Below are 20,828 nucleotides of genomic sequence, written 5' to 3' on the forward strand. Positions count from 1 at the left end.
GAATAGAGCTGGTACGAGTAGGACTTTAATCGAATTGCTTACCTAAGGAAATTCTTCCAGATAGAATTATAAGTGGTTGTTCTGATGCCAGAAATCCTAATAATGTCAAGATATTGACTTGTGGCCAAAGGATACACTTGCCAAGATGTCAGAACTTCCTGACATGACCTGCTATGCTAATTATTTAACACACCCGAATGGACAGTGGACCTTGCAGAGTGACAAAGAGGAAAAATGTAGTCATTTCACGTGGAAAGGGGTAAGGTGTGTGTCACAGTTCCATTATTGTGCATGAAATATCCAGGAAAAAAGGGACTTTGTCAATATATTCTATCAAAACTAGTGACTAGAAGCTCTTAACTCTTGCAAACCAAAAATTAGGGCAATGTATTACATTAATGTGTCCACTGAACATTCATTATGTGTTAAACAGCCTATTGGGCTCTTCCCAAGTGTTTTCTCACTTTATCTTCACAACATCTTTACTGATTCATTTAACAAGTAACCGTAAGAAAATTATTATTTTCACATTAGGTAAAGAAAGTAATACTCAGACATTAGGCAACATATCAGATGTAGTGGAGCAACTATATGCTAGAAGTATTTGAACTCAGATTTGCCTGATGCCAGAGCTGTCTCTGCCAACTCACGTTGCCCCCCAGAGGAGGAGAGGGCTTCCTTCCTCTCTGTTTGGTAATTTGGCAACTATGGAGTACACTGCTCAGACCTCCCTCGAAGAAATAATCTGCTGTCAGCTATAAAGAGTGTGAACTTCCAGGTGTGGAACTTACAGCCACAGCCACATTCAGCATTCAAGCCAAAGCCACATTTTAGGGAGTCCCCAGTCAATGACTGAGCACAGATGGGGGAACTGGGGCTTAGAATTTCTGCCCAACATTTGCCTCTTCTAATGGGCAACCTTTGAGCCAGAACTGCCTGTAGGCTGCCTATTGACTATTCAGAAATGAATCATTTCCTCCTCTCCTCCCCACAGTTACCTCGGGAATTAGAAAAGACACAAAACTAAAGGATTTCTTATGTATTTTTCATTGAAGTATAGTTGACATACAATATTATATTGGTTTCAGGTATATAGCATAGCGATCCGACACCTGTATACCTCATGATGTGATCACCATGATGTCTAGTAACCATCTGTCACCATACAAAGTTATTACAATATTACTTACTACATTCCCTGTGCTGTAACTTATATCCCCATGACTTATTTATTTTACAACCGGAAGTTTGTACCTCTTCTTCACCTTCTTCACCCCTCTTGGCATCACCCTCCCCCCTGGCAGCCATCAGTTTGTTCTCTGTATCTATTAGTCGGCTTCTGTTTTGTTGTTATTATCTTTACTAAGCTAATTATATTACATTCCATAGAATTGGGACTCTTTCTTCAACTTTAGGCCCTTTGCTGCCTTAAATTCAAAGTGTTTGGATAATAAAACCACTTCATATTCTTGGGGAAAAATAACAAGCATCACTAAAGAACATAAAAGCAGACAAAAACATTTCATCTGCAATATCTCCCATTCCTGGTTTAAATATTCAAGACAATGTCTAGGAATTCTCTGCTGTTTAAAACAATATAGTGCACTTGCACCAACTCTTATGTCCTTTCCCAATTCTCATCCCATTTTATTTTTTATTTTATTTTGATTTATTTATTTTTTTATCCTCACCCGAGGACATTTTTGCATTTTTTGTTCAGACAGAGCGGGAGGGAGAGAGAGGAAGAGAGAGAGAGAGAAACATCGACGTGAAGGGACACATCGAGTGGTTGCCACCCGCACGACCAACCAGGGCTGGGAACAAACTGCAACCGAGGTACGTGCCCTTAGCGGGAACCGAACCCGGGTCTCTCGGGACCACAGGCCGAGGCTCTAACCGCTGAGCCAAACCAGCCAGGGCTCTCATCCCATTTTAAAAATAAAGTATGTGTCTGTGTGTTTGTCCTGTCAGTAATCTAACTTGAAATTATATACTTAGGCTTAAACTGATTGACTTTACAAGATGAGGGAATTGTGAGTAGTGCATTTTTATTTTTACTTTTTTTTAACCTCTGATGATTCTTTCCTTTGTCAATTTTCTGACACATGAACTTATAAATTATCATGCTTTTAACATTTTCATTGAGTTCTGAAGTACAAAAACATTTTCCTTTTAGCCTATGGATTTACTCTAAAAAAAAATACTTGTTATGATCATAAAAAATATTAATCATTTTAGAACCAAATAGTATTACTCATAAAAAAGAAATGTAATTATAAATAACAAATACCTTTCCTGATGAAGAAGAATCAAGTATTAAAGTGAATAAATTCTATTTTCATATGCTTTATTATTCACAATTGTGCCATATTTTAGTTTTCATTTTTGTATAACTTTCTGTCTTTTCTATTTCTTTGTTTTTGCCATTGCTGATAAATGAGATACATACTATTTATATCATATTAAGATTTTCCAAGTTCTTACTTATATATTAATTTTACATTTTGTGCATCCGCTTACTTATTAATGATTCTGACTTCCTGTTCTAATTTAAACCATTGTTTTCTGTGCCTCTTGCACAGCTGGTGGTTCATTGTATTCTTGGGTTAGTCTCATTGTTAGCTGGATTCCATGTCTTCTTCTTCTTCTTTATTTTATTTTAATTTTTTCCTGGAGTACATCCTGAATAAATTTGGGGGGCAGAAAAGATAGATTTATAAACTTTTATGATTCTGAAATGGTATCATTAATTTGCCAGGTTGTCCAGGTAGAGAATTACAGGACAAATTCAATTAATTTTCAAATTCCGAAGACATTTTTCCCAACTGCTTCATCTTCTTATATCCAATGTTGATGAGAAGTCAGGTGCCTTCCATAATGGATGCACCTTTTCTTTTATCAGTTTTCTGCTAGGTGAACTTTCGGATTGTCATGCTGTACTGGCCTGACTGTTGCCTCACAACCAACTCCACACATTAAGTCTGTCCAGTGTTATCTGGAATAGCATGTCTGTCTCCATCATAGTCTCTCCCAAGGTGTATTCAGAGCTAGTCTTCTCCATGCATATGATTATGAAGCTGCCCACTATCCATCCTCTAGAAATTCTTAAAAATGTATTTTATTCATGAAGATTTATTTTGCCTTAAGTTACATATGTTAAAATCTACTTTTAAAGTCATTCCAATGGGATCTTAGAGGTGGGGGGGGAGTTGTGTGTACTCTGTTACCTGGAACAGGTAACACTTTGTTGCTGCTGTCTATAGCTCCTCAGTGAAGGAATCTACATGTTTTCTTAAATCGGGTGGATACAATTAGTAGTTGTGGTTAACTGAAGGGGTAGACTAAATAAAGAAGATAAAATGATCATGAATGGTCCTTTCTTAATAGAGCAATATAAAATTAAACCATGTCTAAAATCTGATTGATATAAAGTATCAGCTGATGAGAAAAGGCAAGCTACCTTTTGCAGTCATCATGGCTTTACTTTAAATTTTTTTTTATCCATTAAACTAATTAAAGTATTTTTTACTAAAGGATTTGTTTACTTAAAGAAGTGGATTTTAATATAAGATTTTGAGGTGTCAGTTTATCTAAAGGAAGGTTAAATAGTGCCAACCTCAAAATAAATAGCTGGTTAACTTACTGGTGCTCATTTAAGAATAGCAGAGAATTGCAATTCGGGACAAGAAGGTTATGGCGAATCATAGGTAATTCTGAAGCAACAAAGGAAGGTTAGCTTTTATTAGGCGTTAGGAGGAAATCGGGGAGGGTTGTTTTGAACAAAAGTTCATTGGAGAAGAAGTTTGGGTTGTGGTGGTTTCTCATTGGTTGCAAGTGGTGGTTAATGAATTGTTGCTGGGGCAGGAAGAGACCTTCCTTTTCGTAAAAGCAGGAGATAAAATTTCTATGTGGAAAATATCCTTCTTTGTCAAAATAAGCCTTATCTTCTTTCTTCCTACTGTTAATGGATGCGGCCACTAGGGCACGTGCACGTGACCTCCCACTTCGGAGCGTCCCGACTCCTTTCTAAATGAGGTTACTGTAGTTATTTTCACAACAGTCCACATGGAAATAGCAGAAATCAGGGGACCTCGATGAGCCCCCAGCAGTGTTTTCATGAGCCCTCTTTCAGGGCAGGAAATTGACAGTTTTATTAACTCCTGGTTACTATATCCATTGCAAATTCTTGGTAGAGAGGTACTGATTGGCTCAACATTTGCTAGGAATCTGCCCCTCAGTTAGGGGTAGAGTTCCGAAATACAGTCATCCTGGGTGTCTGTGGGATGGATCGGTTACGGACACCCGCAGACACCCAAATCTGCAGATTCAAGTCCCTTATATAAAATGGTGTAATATTTGCATACAACCAACATATATCCTCCTATATAGTTTAAATGATCTATAGATTACCTATATTTCATAGAATGTAAATGCTATGTAAATAGTTGTTATACTGTACACTTTAGGAAATAATGACAAGGGAAAATAAGTCTGTACATGTTCAGTTCAGATGCAAATAACTTTGGCCTTACTAATGTCAGCAACAAGGTAAAATTTTTTGAATTATTTTGATCCAAGGTTGGTTACATTTATGGAAATGGAAATCATGGATATGAAGAACCAACTGTTTTCTGTGGTATCTATGGCTGTCACTCACTCAAACAAACAACATTTCAGGGTCAATGTCACAGTGAAGCTCATTAGCCACTAGACCCAAAGGTACAAACATCCTTACAATAAACTTCCCTGGCTGCTATTGCTAAATATTAGCTTCTGTTGGCAACAAAATTTTCCCTTCTTTCTATTATTTTCATGATTTCAGATAAAAACCAACCATATTAGAGCCTCAAAAAGCAAAAGGTAGTTTTACATTGTGTTGTTTACTTACATTTATATCCCTTCCAAACAAATAAGTAAGCAAACAAAACCCAGTAAAATTGAGAGTGGAAAACAAAATTAGTCAATCAATGAAAAGAAACAGAATAAATGATTAACCTTAAACGGGCATTTCATAAATAAGTCAGTTAGCTCCAAGAATTGCCTTGTAGTATCTTTCCAGTTGTAAGTTAATATATAATCCTAAATTAGAGATTATAATATCCATGCTTAAAATAATAGAAATGTGTAACTCAAAACAATGGCATAAGTAAATTGCCTCATTTTATAGACAAGAACCCAGTCTCAGAGAAAAGAAAGTAGTTTTCTAAGATTAAAGAAGACTCCAATCCAGACTTACTAACCTTAAATTCAGAACTCTTAGGACTAGTTTCTATAATAGTAATGCAGTATTTCAAGATGTTGGAATCCTGAAATACTGCATAGTTCAGTATTTCAACTGTTGGAATCTTTTGATAATAATTGGGGTTATTCTACTGAAAAAAACATTTTCCTGCCTTCTATAAAAGAATGATTCTTCACCTAAGTGATTTCTATTTTGTTGGGTTTTTTTTTAGGATGAGTATTTGTCTGGAGAGGTTAAAGTTGCCAGTGTTATCATTTTGGTTATTTTCAGACTTTTATTTGAGGACATTTTATAAAGCTAAGCAATATGACAAGCCTGTTGCTCTGAGATTCTAATTAATAATTAATTTCAATATTATTTTTTCTGATAACTTCTAGTTGCATTTGATTAAAATTCCTTTATTAAATTTTTAACCCAAATGCTTATTTAAGCAGAAAATAGGAGCTATCTATTTTTTAATATGAAGACATAAAGCTAAAATATATGATTTCTACTTTTGAGGAACCCATAGAATAGATAACTAGAGGGAAGGATACATTAAAACAAATATAATGCAGTGTAATAAGTGGTATAGTATAGAGAGGAATCAGAGTGTTACAAAAACATATCATACGTGTCACGAGGATATGTGCATGTAAGTGATTACAGCACCTTTCCTCGAGGATTTCACAGTTTGGGAGCTTCCAAACTGTTCTCTATCTACTGGGGCAAATGCACTATTGTGACTGTAGATTGCATGCACATTTTTAGGAAGATAGATGTTAAAGAACATGAAGTTTGCTTAAATTTTTGGAGTAACAAAAATGAGATCTATTTTTTTCTTCTTTTTCTATTTTGATAATAAGATGTCAACAACACAGAAGTTACAAATTGTATATAAGTGGTACAGACAATGCTATGGAAATGGAGAGAAGGGAAAGGTCTTTTCTAGATGGGAAGAGTAGCTTCCATGGAGAATTTGGTCATTTCGCTAGGTAAATGTATGGTTAAGATGTGAGAAACATATCAACGGGTAAGTATTAAGGATATTTCTAAAACGTAAATGGCATCAACATAGTATTTATTTTGCAATTATGGAGAAATCGACTATGTCTGTGTGGTTAGAGCACAGAGTATATCAAGAAAAGCAGTACAAAATGAGATTTAAAAAGAAAGTTGGAGCCTAAATGAATAGGTCATTAAAAGGCAAGAAGCTGCTTTTGCAGTCTGTCCAATAACCAGTCTGGAGCCACTGAACTAGACAGTTTTTGTATCAGGGTTGTATTTCAGGAAACTTAATCTGCGAGTCTCAAGTGGTCTGGCTTGGAAGTGAGAAACACTGGAAGCAATAGAGATCAATCAGAACACTATTTCAATAATCTGGGTATATTATGAAGACATAGACTAAGGTAGCAGTAGAAGAAATAGTTTGGAAATGTAATGCTATGTAAAAATTTTTTCACATTAAATATATCTACTCCACACATTATTCACACGTTCCTAGGGATCTTTATTTTATATATATACATATATCTGTATGTGTGTGTGTGTATATATATATATATATGTATGTATTTACATGTAATACATATATTATATATAATGTTTATTATGACAAATATTTTGGTAAAATAAGACATATTTTCTTAATGAAAGTTACCCAAAATATCACGTACTTTCAGAAAAACAGAAAATAGAGTAGATCTGAGTGGATCAGTATGATGGATTTAGTTTTGCCTTATAGTTGGAGGTGTTAAGAGAATGAGATAGGAGACAGAAAATTAAAATGTAATGATAATAAACTGATTTAGGTGTCTGGAGAATGTATCCAAGGAACAATTCTTTGTCAGAGAGGGATATAGTCCAAATTAAGGAAGGATGTTAAGGAGCTGAGTATATGGTAAGATTAGAAGATTTCTGGGGAAGGAGAGTATGTCCTTCTTCCTCCTACTTATGCTCCCACCCCCAGTCTTTAGCTTTTGAGTACTCATTTTAAATGGGGATAATAATATCGACTGGTTGTTGGTAATTACTGAGAAAATGAATGTCTTGGAACATTAGTATTTATTATGCACTCAGTAAGTATTGCATGAGACAGCATGGATGGACCTAGACGGTATTATGTTCAGTGAAGTAAGTCAGACAGAGAAAGACAAATGCCATATGATTTCACTTATATGTAGAATCTAAAGAGCAAAATAGATGAACAAACAAAATAGAAACAGAGTTATAGATACTGAGAACAGACTGATGGTTGCTAGAGAGAAGGGGTTGGGGGACTAGGTGAAAAAGGAGGATGGGTTAAGAAATAAAAATTGGTAGTTAAAAAATAGTCATGGAGATGTAAACTATAGCCTGGGAATATAATCAATAGTATTATAAGAATTATGTATGGTGCCTAGTGGATATTTGAAGTAAAGTATATGACCGTCTAACTACTATACTGTACACTTGAAACTAATACAAAATAATATTAAATGCAAATTGTAACTGAAAAATAAAATTTTAAAGAATAGAAAATAAATATTACATGGTTAAGAAGTGGAAGATGGAGGACAATGGCAACTAAATGGCAGATAACAAGGAGGTGGATGGTATAAATTAAAATAAGTAAAAGGGAATATAATGTGTACCCCCGACAGAACACAGCCAGATTCCTCACACATAGGAAAGGTTCATAAAATATCTTTCTAAATGGAATTAAAAATATAGATTTCATAGCTGACTATACATTTTTTCTTTGGGATATAACTTTTAGGACCTAACTGACCCCAGTTAAAGATGGCAGCAGGAATAGTAGCACCATGAATCTTCAAATTGGCAATTAAATTAATCTGTATTTATATTTATATTAGGAAGCCATAATTAAGTTTCATTAGATGCCCACTTAATGAGATGTTTTGTCTTAGTGAGTTTCCCCATAAACCGTGTTTTTAAATCTAAATTAAATGAGAAAGCCAATTTCCTATGGCTCCCTGGGATTTTGCCCATAGACACATTCCTTTAAAACCCCAAGATCCTTTGCTGCATTGCTGTAATGATGTTCTTTTATTAAAATGCCTATGACAATTAAGAATAAGACAATGCATACTTATATGCATAAAAACAGGAAAAACTATAAACATTTTAAACTCCAGTGCACAGTATAGTTGACTTTCCCTCATCACAATTTGCTGAGCAATTTGAAGAAAATTTGTGATCTGCAGTGCACCCTGCAGAGACTTAACATCATCCTGCTGTTTCTTTAAGAGTAAACAATAAACTCTGCTTGGGTTTCCCACACAATTATAAAATAATTAAGCTTAGCACTTTAAGGATGAGTTCAGGACTAGAACTGACCTCTTCTTGGCTAAATAGTACTCTGAGGACAAATCAATTATAGATCTTCTTAAACACACACACACACACGCACGCACGCACGCACGCACGCACACAGTAACTTAAGTCCTTTGCAACAGTATCTGTAAAAAGTGCTGCCATTTTTCCCCCCTGGATTTAAGTGTTTTGCAACCAAAATGTTTTCTACGAATGAGCAAAAATAGAAGTACACTTCTTGAGAGAATGAGACACACACAAAATCTCTCATTGTATAAAATCAGAACATTAGAAACCAGCAGAAAAATTTCAAAATCTACCCACCTGAAGAACATACAAGAAATCATAGGTTATGAAAAGAAGGTTTCTAGAGAACCTCAGATCACTCCGTCTCTGTTGTCACTTCTGCTTCATTGGCTCTTTGTTTTGGTGAACAGGAAGTAGAAGAAGAACTTGTCTTCACATCCCTCTACTAAAAGAAGTAAAATAAGATGCCCCAGATAGATGCACATACATCTCTTTCTCCTTACTTGCTGACCCTGGGCAGGTGGCTGGACGTTGTAGAAAAATGAATCCTGAATTTTTATCTCCCAACCAGTTTTCACTATGTAAAATGAGGCTATGATCTCTTATTTCATAGGATGTTGTAAGAATCAAACCAGGTATGTATGTAAAAGTGTTTATTGAAGTTTGGAGGATAAAGCAAATACACATTTTGAGTTTTTCAAAATCAGGTTTGTCTATCATTAAAATTTTTTTTAAATGACTATGGAAGTTAAGGTTAAGGCAAGAAAGATTACTTTTGTTTATGAAGTTTAGGCAAAGAAGGGTAAAATATTCTGTATTTTTGTTGGCCAGAGCTTGGAGCTTGATTTGCAGAAACGCTACAATCTAATGATAATCTGACTAATTTAGTAAATATTTTTTAATTAATGCAATTTATGAGAATATTTGGCTGCTATTTCTCTTCATCCCACCTAGATGGAGATTGAAATAAGCAGGCTAGTTTAACTGGGGCCTTAACAGAATAACTGGTCTTCGGCTGCTTTAGGAGCTTGTGTTCCTCGCCTTCTGGCACCAGCTGGGCTAACCCACAGAATGTCGAATAACAATAATGATAGCAGGCACCCTGACCTCATTCCCAAACCCTGGGGAAGGCTTTAGAGTGTAACGTTTTAAATCCCCTTTATCAATTGAGGTGTAACTTTCAATTCAGTGAACTGGAATGCAGAGAGATTGGGCGGAGAGTGGCGAGGGAAAAGGCTGGATAGAGTAAGTGAGCTTTTCTTACTCAGGCTTTATATGATGTGAGATAGGAAATATGGATCCTCTGAAAAGTTTTAAGCAACAAGCAGGAAGGTGATGATCTGATTTGTTTTGGCAAGATTATTACAGCAGGTAGATAAGAAAAATTACAACTATGTCACTAAAAGAATGTGGAATGTAGCAAGAGGAAGAGAGTGGGAGTAACTCCCAGTTTTCTACCTCTGCAAATTATAATGAAAAGAAGTAATAATCTCTAAATCTTAAAATATTTTTAATGTAATCACTCAAAAAAGAAATTGTCAAGCGGGGTGGAAGGAGGTAAAAAAGGGTAAAGGCAAGATAAATGGATAAATGGTGATGGAAGGAGACTTGACTTAGGTTGGTGAACACACAATACAATATACAGATGTTGTGTTATAGAATTGTATAACTAAAACTTATATAATTTTATTAACCAATGTCACCCCAGTAAATTCAATAAACATTAAAAAAAAAAAGAAATTATCGTATATGTAAACAAAATTTTAGTTCAAATTTTACTTTTAAAAAAAGGCATGACAGAATTTACCAATATTTGGGTTGAGTTTAGTTACTCTAAGAGTACAAAAAAAAGTACTTTAAAGTATATACATTTACAACAAAATGATAAATAATTGCTACCTCACACAAGGAAGCTCCAAAAATGGAAATTTTATCTCCATTACAATCTCTCTTCTGAAAATCTGACTGGAAACCAGATGGCATAATCATGTCATGTATAAATAAGGACAGTTTGTTGTCCTTTTTTATCATAATAATGTTCACTTATGCTTCTTGCCTTATGGCACTAGTTAGGCTAATCCATAGAACGTGGAATAATAATAATGATACTAGGCACCCTGACCTCATCCCCAAACTTAGGGGAAAGCTTTTTTTTTTATCCTCGCCCGAGGACATTTTTTGTTTTGTTTTTTGTTCAGATAGAGTGGGAAGGAGACAGAGGAAGAGAGAGAGAGAGAAACATCGACGTGAAAGAGACACATCGAGTGGTTGCCACCCGCACGACCCAACCAGGGCTGGGGACAAACTGCAACCGAGGTACATGCCCTTAGTGGGAACCGAACCCGGGTCTCTCTGGACCACAGGTCGACGCTCTAACCGCTGAGCCAAACCGGCCAGGGAAAAAGCTATTAAGTGTAGTGTTTTAAATGCCCTTTATCAAATTAAAGATATATCTTTCTATTCCTAGTCTGCTAAACGTTTTTTATCATACATGAGCATTTAATTTTTATCAAATGCTTTTTCTTTCTGTATTGAGATAATCATAAAATTTTTCTGATTAATTTTGTTAATGTGGTGAGTTGCACTGATGGATTTTCTAATGTTAAACCAACCTTGCATTTTTGAAAGAAGGCCAAATGGCTTTAATGCATTAACTTAAAAAAATGTATTACTGCATTCAATTTGCTAATGTTTTGCTTACAGTTTTTTAAATATGTATTTATGAAGAGAATGAGCTATGATCTTTCCTTTTGTAATGTCCTTATCAAATTTTGGTATTTAGTTTGATACTGGCCTCATAAAACCAATTAAGAAGGATTCTTCCTCTTTTTAAAGTTTATGTAAGGTTGGAGTTATTTCTTCTTATTTATTTGGGGAAATCTTACTGCTGAAGACTGTTGGACCTGGAGATTTATTTGTGAGAGGATTTTAAATTTCATAGGGATAATACTAATCAGATTTTCTATTTCTTCTTAGGCCAGTTTTGGTAAGTAATATATTCTGAGAAATTTGACCATTTTCACTTAATTTTTCAAATTTATTGGCATTTAGCTTAAGATGACTTATTATTCATGTCTTTAATAACTTAAGTGATGTATTCATCATTATTCTAATATTGAGAATTCATAGTCACATATGCATGTATTTTTTCTTCATCAGTCTGGTTAGGAAGTATCAATTTTATTAACCTTTTCAGAAAATCAGCTTTTGGCTTTGTTGCCTTTATCTATTGTAGGTCTGCTTTCTATTTTATTTATTTTTGCTCTTCTCTTTCTTTCTTTTTGTTCTTTTTTATTTTTTGCTGACTAACATATTGCTCATATTTGAACTTCTTACTAAAAATACTTAGACCTTTGATTTTAGGCTTTCTTTTCTCTAACATATTGTTCTAAACTTGGTTCATTGCATTCTACAAGTTTCTTTTTTTCATTATTTAGTTCAAAGTATTTTCTAACTTACATTATGATTTCTTTTTTGACTCTCTTTTTCTTATGAAATTTCATTTGACTTACAATTTTATATATTATTACTACTGATACATCAACTTTCTTTTGCATGCTATATCTGTTTTCTTTAACTCCTAACCTTTCTGTGTATTTCTCTTATAAGTTGTATGTAGCAGATTTTATTTTATGTCCAGTTTGACAATCTCTGTACTTTAATAAAAGAATTGATCCAGGTATATTTAATATAACTGCTGATATACTTAAATTTGTAGCTATTATATTACTAAGTGCTATTTTTCTTATGTTTGTATGTCATTTGACACATAAATGTTTACTGTTTAAATTTCAAATATTTGGGATTCTTTATTATCTGCTATTATTCACTTTTTAATGACATGTTTGTCAGAAACTGTATTAGTAAATTTTCAATCTTTTCAGATATCTTGAAAATTTTCCATTGTGCAAAATTTAGTTAATATTCCATATAATTCTGTTTTTCTAATCCCAATATCTGGGTTACACATGTCTGTGTTTAATATTTTTTGTCGTGTTTCTTAGGACTTTTTATGCCTAAATTTTATTAAATGCTATACATGCGTATAAAAATTTGTGGCCTGGCTGATATGATTTGGTGGCTGAGCATCAACCCATGCACCAAGAGGTTGCTGGTTCGGTTCTTGGTCGGGGTACATGACCAGGTTGTGGGCCAGGTCCCCAGGGAGGGGCATGCAGGAGGTGGCCAATCAATGTTCTCTCATTGATGTTTCTATCCCTTGCTCCTTCTCTCTTCCTCTCTCTCTAAAATCAGTAGAGAAAAAAAAATGTTTTTTTAAGTTTGTGGATTATGTCATTTTCTTCCAGAAAGACCACACCTTATCCACTGATGGACAGATAGAGTCAGTGGGTCACCACAGTCCATTAAGGCACGAAATTGACTTAGTGTCAGGTTTAAGCCTGTGTAAGGCTTGTTCTACTGCTTTATTCTTGCTTCTTAGGTTGTCGACTTATAGGGTCTACACCAGGAACCCTCTCTTTTGCAAATTCCTAAACACCAAATTTTTATCCTTGGCATTGCTTCAGATTTTTTCTTCTTGGATTCTTACTTAGCCTCATGCCTTTATACATATGTAAGGAATTTGGAAATTATCTTAAAGACAAAAGTGCTAACGGTGTACTCTAGTTCTCTGTATTTTACTTCTTTTGGAGATGTTTGCCCCTTAAATTTTGGCTTCTTTGAAAGTTTTATAGTCACTTTTTTTGACTCTCTAGTTCCATTTGATTTTAGAAACCTCTGTTGTATTCTATGTCTCTTAATTTTTTCTCCACCACCTCCCTGCCAAGAATGGTCAAATCCCTTGAGAAGATAACCTCCATAATCTCGACCCATTAATTCTGGACTGCCGCAATAGCTTACCAGTGTATTCAACTTTAAAAAAAACAACACATGTTTCTATTGATTTTTTAGAGAGAAGAGAAAGGAGAGAGAGATAGAAACATTGATTGGCTGCCTCCCACATGCCCCCTACTAGAGATCAAACCTGCAACCCGGGCATGTGCCCTGACCAGGAATCCAACTGGCACCTCTCAGTCCATGGGAGGATGCTCAATCCATTGATCAACACTGGCTGGGCTCACCTTTTTTTAACCCAAGTGTTTTAGCTTCTTTCACTAGAAGCATTGATCTCTTTTAGGCTATTCCATCATAGCTAGAATTATGTACATATTTTAAAAACCAAGGTATATACATATATATTTTGACTTAAAATATATACATATTTGGCAACACAATTTTTGAAAAAGGATTGCTATTTTGTATTTATCTGGAAGGGCAAATTAGAGATGTTTAATGAATCTAAAGATTAAGTATGGATCAGATGCAAAGTCATCCATATAATAAGCTCCAAATGAATACTACAAGGTTGAAACTGGAGTGGCCTAACCAAGAAGAGATACATTAAAAGGTGTGAATTTTATCTCAGTGGACAGTGGAATGATGGTCAAAGACAATCATCTGACTCAGAAAGATGATCTGGCTACAATGCAGGGAGTAGTCCAGTGTGGGCAAGATCAGAAGCAAAAATGAAGGTTAGAATCTTGCAGAAACCAGATTATTTTAGAACATTATAAAAAATATGGGACATAATCTCTTCACAGAGTAAGGAATAATATTAGGAATGACTTCTGGAAGTTGTGCCATCCCTGGGGTTTCATTTAGGTGTCATTCACATCTAGGAAGCAGCTCTCTTCGCTCCGTACAGAGACATCTACAGAAAAACTTCTTTGGGATCCAGTTTTCAAATTATGTGTATCACCCATATACATATCCAACCCTCTCTGCTTTTAGCCAAATATCTTTTAAGCTAAAGTGCTTTAGATTTTATGCTTTATTTTATGGTTGTGAAATTAAAACTGCTGGCTTTTATGGATGTATCTATATTTGATTTTGGTTGTTAAAAAATTGGGGCCAAGTCTTTGACCCAGTAAGCCTCTTTCCTGGAACTTTACCATACTTAAATAATCCAAAAGAAGATAAGAACATCTGGAATAAAATAATCATAAGTGATTAATTGAGTTACATAATTATCACAATAAAATAATATATAACCATTAAAAATGACTGTTATAAACACTATAGCAACAAAAATATTCTTATGACTCATTTAAGCAGAGTATGAATATATATCTACACTATGGTTAAAACACTGTAAAAATGATGTATATTGGGGGACAGGTCTGAAAGGGAACAGTGAAAATGTAAACAGTTTGATTCACAGAGGAGATTAAACAGTGGTTTTCAAGCTATGGTGTGCAAATGAATCAACTGAAATACTTAAAAATTCACATTCCCAGGCCCCACCCAAAGAGATTTGTATCACATTACTCGGAAGAGGGACTTCAGAACTTATGTGTTAATAAAACATTCCCCGGTGATTCTAAGGCAGGTCATAAGTAGTGCACAGTTTGGGGTCCTGTGATAAGATCATGGACGATTTAAAGGATTGTAGCCACAGTATTATCATCCACTAATGTGGTTATGTTGTTTGCCCACAAATATGAAATATGGGGCAAATTGGGAATATACTGCAGTTGATTGTCCAGCGTCTTGTCAAAATGTAACCGACTTAAATTTACAAAGCTGATGTGTAATTATGACGTGTGCATTTCTGACCCACTTCAGTCTTTTCTATTTATCGCCTACGTCAGTGGGATGCTATTTTCCCTGTCTGCTCCCTGGGAAGAGACGGATGCCACTTGCTAACTCACTGCTATTCAGTTCTCAGCCTCGAGCAGGGAAAACAATACATTTATAACAGCTCATTAATTGATGAGGACTTTAAATGATAGGTGTCAAATGGAAGAGGATTGGAGTTAAGCCTGCTGTCAGGGATTCGATATCCACATTGCTGGGCGAACCTGCATTTGCTGTATCTCGGCTATCCTCCTGCCTCCTCAAACGTGTTGAAACAAATCCTGTCTATACCCTGCTGTACTCTTGCTAGCACTCTCCCTAGGGTACTGAATTGCCTCTCTTGTATTAACCAGAAGCATAAAGCTGTAGCTTGCTGTGATTTAATTAATGCTTTCTACCTAAATGGCCTCTGTGCTTAGGACTATGACTGGCACATACTTAGAAAGTGCACAACAAAGATGGATGATTATCCATTCCGTCTTCTGGTCTGGATACTTTATAAATATCAACACGGTCCCTAACCCTACACATCTCTGCATCTACATCGAATATTTGGACTTTAAATAAGTTAACCACTGTGACTTCATGAATGGCTCACACCTCTAGCTTCCTTCCGGTCCTTGTTTCATCTTTCTCCCCATCTATTCATGGGGATCAAGTTCCAGCAAGCCTTGTACCCAATCTCATCGTATTTACAACAACTTGATTAGAAACTGTATGTGATTTCTAATGTAGACATAGACTGGGCAGGCACATTAATAGTTACTTTCTCAAAGTATACATACAAACTAACTGCAGTGAGAAGGAAAAGGAGGCAGTATTATGTTAGGTACTTGGCACACATAATTAAGTTTATTCTCATATCAATTCCGCGTTACACGAGGAAACTGAAGTTGGGAGATCATAGAGGTTTAAATGAAGTGACAGAGGCAAAATTTCAACCCATAGCTAAGTGGCTGTAACGCATGTTTTGGCCGCTATTTTAATGGTGGTCAACTGGTCTGGTTTGTTAAATTTAGTTTAAATGGTAAAAACAAACCGCATAGAAGGAAAAGACTATTACTAGCAGCATGATGTCAGACAAGCCGAGCCTTAAATGAAGGGTGTTTTTTTGCTTGTGTTCTTTGTTTTTCTAGAACTGTATATCTCAACTATTTGACTGTTATCTAACCTTAGATTTCGATCAAGGCCAAAAATAATGAAACAGAGAAGAAATATGGGGTTTTAAGTGGAGATACGATGAACAAGTTCTCAACATAAAATTAATGTACAGGGCAAATGGGGAGCTGAACAAAAATGATTAATTGCTCATTAAAATTTACCTTGGTATTAAAGTGTGTCAAGGGCATATAGTTCTGAAAGGCTATTGGACAATAAGAGTGAGAGAAAAATAATAAATAGCTCTGCGGTCATTCTTCCGTTCTGTGAATTTAATAGCATGGGAACCATTGCATAATGACTGGCATGATGATACAGATCAAAAATGAACAACACAGCAATGCAAATTAGGAGGCTGGTGTTGGTCAGCCGTAGGATAGGAATAATGAATAAGCAAAGTCAGGCCATGTGAGAAGTTTTCTTTTATGTAAGCACTCTAATAAGAGTTTTAAACAGTATTAAATTGTAGTTTGTACTTTAAAGATATCAGTATCTTTTCCATTAAAATACTCATGAAGACAGTTAATGATAACACCTAAAAATTATTCTGAGAGCAAGTTATGTGTCTATCATTGGAAAGAGATCTAGAGGGGTTTCCAAGAACCTCCAGAAGTAGATAGAACTGGATCGAGAAACAAATTATGACCTATGTATTGAATCTGGTGGGAGGAAGTGATGATTAAGGATAATAGGAAATCGGTATAAATATAGTTTTTTTTTATTCTTTCCAAATTGGTGACTTTGGATAAAACAACCTGAACAACTGCAGATTCACCCTGTAGGTATTTGCTTTCTTTACAGTCAGAACCAGAGCCTTCATCAACACCTCTCCTTTTTACCCTTTCAAAGAAATACACTCTCTTTTTTTTTTATCCTCACCCAAGGATATTTTTCCATTTATCTTCAGATAGAGTGGGAGGAAGGTAGGGGTAGAGAGGGAGAGAGAAACATCGTCTGGCTGCCTCTTAAATGACCCCAATCCGGGCCAAGGACAACCACGATTAGGTATGTGCTCTTGACCGGAATCAAACCCACGACACATTGGTCCATGGGCCCAGGCTCTAACCACTGAGCAAAATCAGCCAGGGCAAGAAACACACTCTCAGAGGTATAATATGGCAGATAAGAAGAAGTCTAACAGTGTACTGCAGTTCTTGATGTGTCTTTTCACATCACAGTGATGTATGTACAGGGAGAGACAAGTACAATATTGAGGTAAATAAAGCTGAAGATTGTAGGATATTTTTATACTCTGCTTATTGGAAAAAGAGCCACATATATTTTTTTCTCAGATTTATTTGTTGTACTAAAATTAAGACAATCTTAATTTATATCAAGACCAAGTCAATTTTATTAATTTAATGTGCTTTTAATCTTATATTTAATTCTTAACACTACCTGGTATTTATGATCTTGATTGTTATTTCCAGTATTTTATTTTTGCTTTTATTTTATTTACCCTTTTTCCAATTCACTTCTCTTTCAGTATTATGACTGTTGATTTTTGTTCTGGCATCCCATTTTTAGGATTATGTGTTTATAATATTTTAAAATATTTGGTAGTGCCAGTCTCCCATATTAGTCTTTCAAAAATATTAATTTGCCTATTCAAGTTTGCTTTTTCTCTCAAATTATTTTAGCTGATCTCAATTGTATCTATATGGGTATTGATAATGTAATTAAACCAAAAATTACTTAAGGAAGAATTGTTACCTTCATGAGATCCATTCACATGCTAGACTCCCTGAAATACTTTATAACTTTAATGAGAATTTTGACATTTCTAACATAAAGTTTCTACACATTTCTTGCTTATTTATTTTAATTGTATATAAAATATTTTATTCCTTTGTATTATCAAACTGGTATTGTTACATGAAGAAAATGTATTAACATTTAAATTAGAAGAGTATGGTAAGAATTTGGAATAAAATAGAGCATTAATTAATAAACTGCATGATTCAATCAAAGAATGCCTTTAACTGAGTAGAAGCCAAAATTCTAATGACTTGAAAATTAGGTAATGAGATGATTCAAATCTAGAGACACAGACTCGATGACTAGCTCCTTCTATAAGTCATAAGATTCCTACTACTGATTTTAATTTGACTTAAGTATGCCACATCATTGTCACAGACAAGAATATGGTCATGTCACAGCCAATATTCCTATTCATTAGGGAACTTCAGCAAAATCTGGGAAAGCCAACCCCAAATTCCTTACGAAGTTTATCTCAAAATTTGAATGAGACAAGTATTTCCTAAGAGAGTAAACATCTAATCAGTCAGGGAATCTAGAAGTAAGAATATAGTAATTTGAGGAATCAAAATTACATATTTTTTACTTAAGAAATAAAGTGGTCTTCCAGGTTGCTATAGACAATGATTTCATGTATTAAATAACCTCTCAAAATGTCTTACACAAAATATATAAAGTAGCCTCCCAGCAAGCAAGGATACCCTAAGCATTACTTAAAGACAGAGAAAGCTGAACTTTCAACTGTGAGGAATTAAAAACATCAATAGAGAGTAGCACTGTGGGCCCATGGGTCCTGTGCAGGCATAATGGCTTTCAATTCTCTAAATGTGGCAAAAGACATAAACTACAGATTACAGAGGTCAATGAACTCTAAACGGTCCTCTCAAAATTCACACTAAATTCATCAGTCAGTCACCTGAAAGCTAAAGAAAACAAAGGAGCTTGAAAGTAGTGAGAAAAAGACACCAAATCTACAAGACCTGTTCATCCACTATACTGTATCCAGTGAAAACACCTTTCAGAAATGAAGGGGAAACCCAGACATTCTCTGATGAAGGAAAACCAAGAGAATGTGCTACCAGCAGACCTGCCCTAAAGAAAGGCCAGAGAAAGTTTCTAAACAGAAGGAAACGATAAAAGAAGTGACCTTGGAACATCAGGAAGAGAAAAAAGCACACAGCCAGCAAAAATATGGGTAAATACTTTTTCTCCTTGAGTTTTCTAAGTTTGACAGTGGAAGCAAACAGTCTGTTTTATGTGGTTCTAAGTGTATGTAGAGGAAATATTTAAGACAATTATAAGCAGAAGATGATAAAGGGATGTAAAGAGAGGCAAGGTTTTTATATATTTCTTGAATGGTAAAATGACAATACTAGTCTACTATGATAAGTTATGCATATGTAATGTTTAAAACAATAATCAAAATAGCTATATAAAGTGATACAGTAAAAAACACTACAGATAAATCAAATTGGAATTCAAAAAAAATTATTTCATTATCCCACAGAAAAGCAGGACAAAAGGAACAGAGACATTTAAAACAAAAATAAAATGGCAGACTTAAGTCTCAACATATCAGTAGTTACATTAAATGCAAATGGTCTAAATACATCAAATAAATAAAAATACAGAGACTGGCAGAATGAGTTAAGTAACATGTCCCAACTCTATACTCTCTATAAGACACTCACTTCAAATATAACAATATACATAGGTTGAAAATTAAAAGATAAAAGAGATATACTGTGCAAACATTAATCAAAGGGAAGCAGGAATGGCTATGTTATCAATTTCGGAGCAAAGAAAATCACCAGAGACAGATAAGAATGTTATACAATAAAAGGTTAATCCACCAAGAAGATTTAGCAACACTAAATGTACCAAACCACAGAGTTGCAAAATATGTCAAAAAAGTCAATACAGCTGAAAGGAATAAACAAATCCACAATTATATTTGAAGATTTCAACATCCCTCTATCAACAGTAGAACTTATATATAGAAAGCCGGGAAATATAGAACTGAATTACAACTCTAACAAACCCTTATAGGATACTCCACTCAACAAAGCTGAACACACATTCTTTTTAAGTTTCCATGGAACTTATCCCAAGTAGATCATAACCTGGCTATAAAACAAATCTCACGCGATTTAAAATAATTAAAAACACAGAGTGTGTTCACTGACTACATAGAAGCAAACTAGAAATCCATTATAGAAAGACACAGGAGAATCTCCAAACACTAGGAAACTGAAAATATATTTTTAAATAATCCATGGGTCAAAGAGAAAATCTCATGGTAAAGAAAAAATACATTAAACAAAAGGAAAATGGAAATACAATAGATTACAATTTGTATAACAAACAACAAAACAAAATGCCAAACAACTCAATTTAAAAACAGGCAATTGACTCAAATAGATATTTGTCAAAGAAGATATACAAATAATCAACAAGCACAAGAAAACAAAATGCTCAGCATATCTAATCATTAGGGAAATACAAATCAAAACCACAATCAGAAACGGCTTCACACCCATTAAAATGGTTATTGTCAGACAAATTGAAAATAAGTGCCGACGAGGATGTGAAGAAATTGGAACTCTTGTGCATTGGTGGTGAGAATGTAAAATGGTGTAGCTGCTATGGAAAGTGGTATGGCTGTTTCTCAAGAAATTAAACACTGTTATCACAGAATCCAGAAATTCTGCTT

The sequence above is a fragment of the Molossus molossus genome, unplaced genomic scaffold, assembly GCF_014108415.1.
Source record: "Molossus molossus isolate mMolMol1 unplaced genomic scaffold, mMolMol1.p scaffold_m16_p_14, whole genome shotgun sequence".
NCBI classification, from domain to species: Eukaryota; Metazoa; Chordata; class Mammalia; order Chiroptera; family Molossidae; genus Molossus; species Molossus molossus.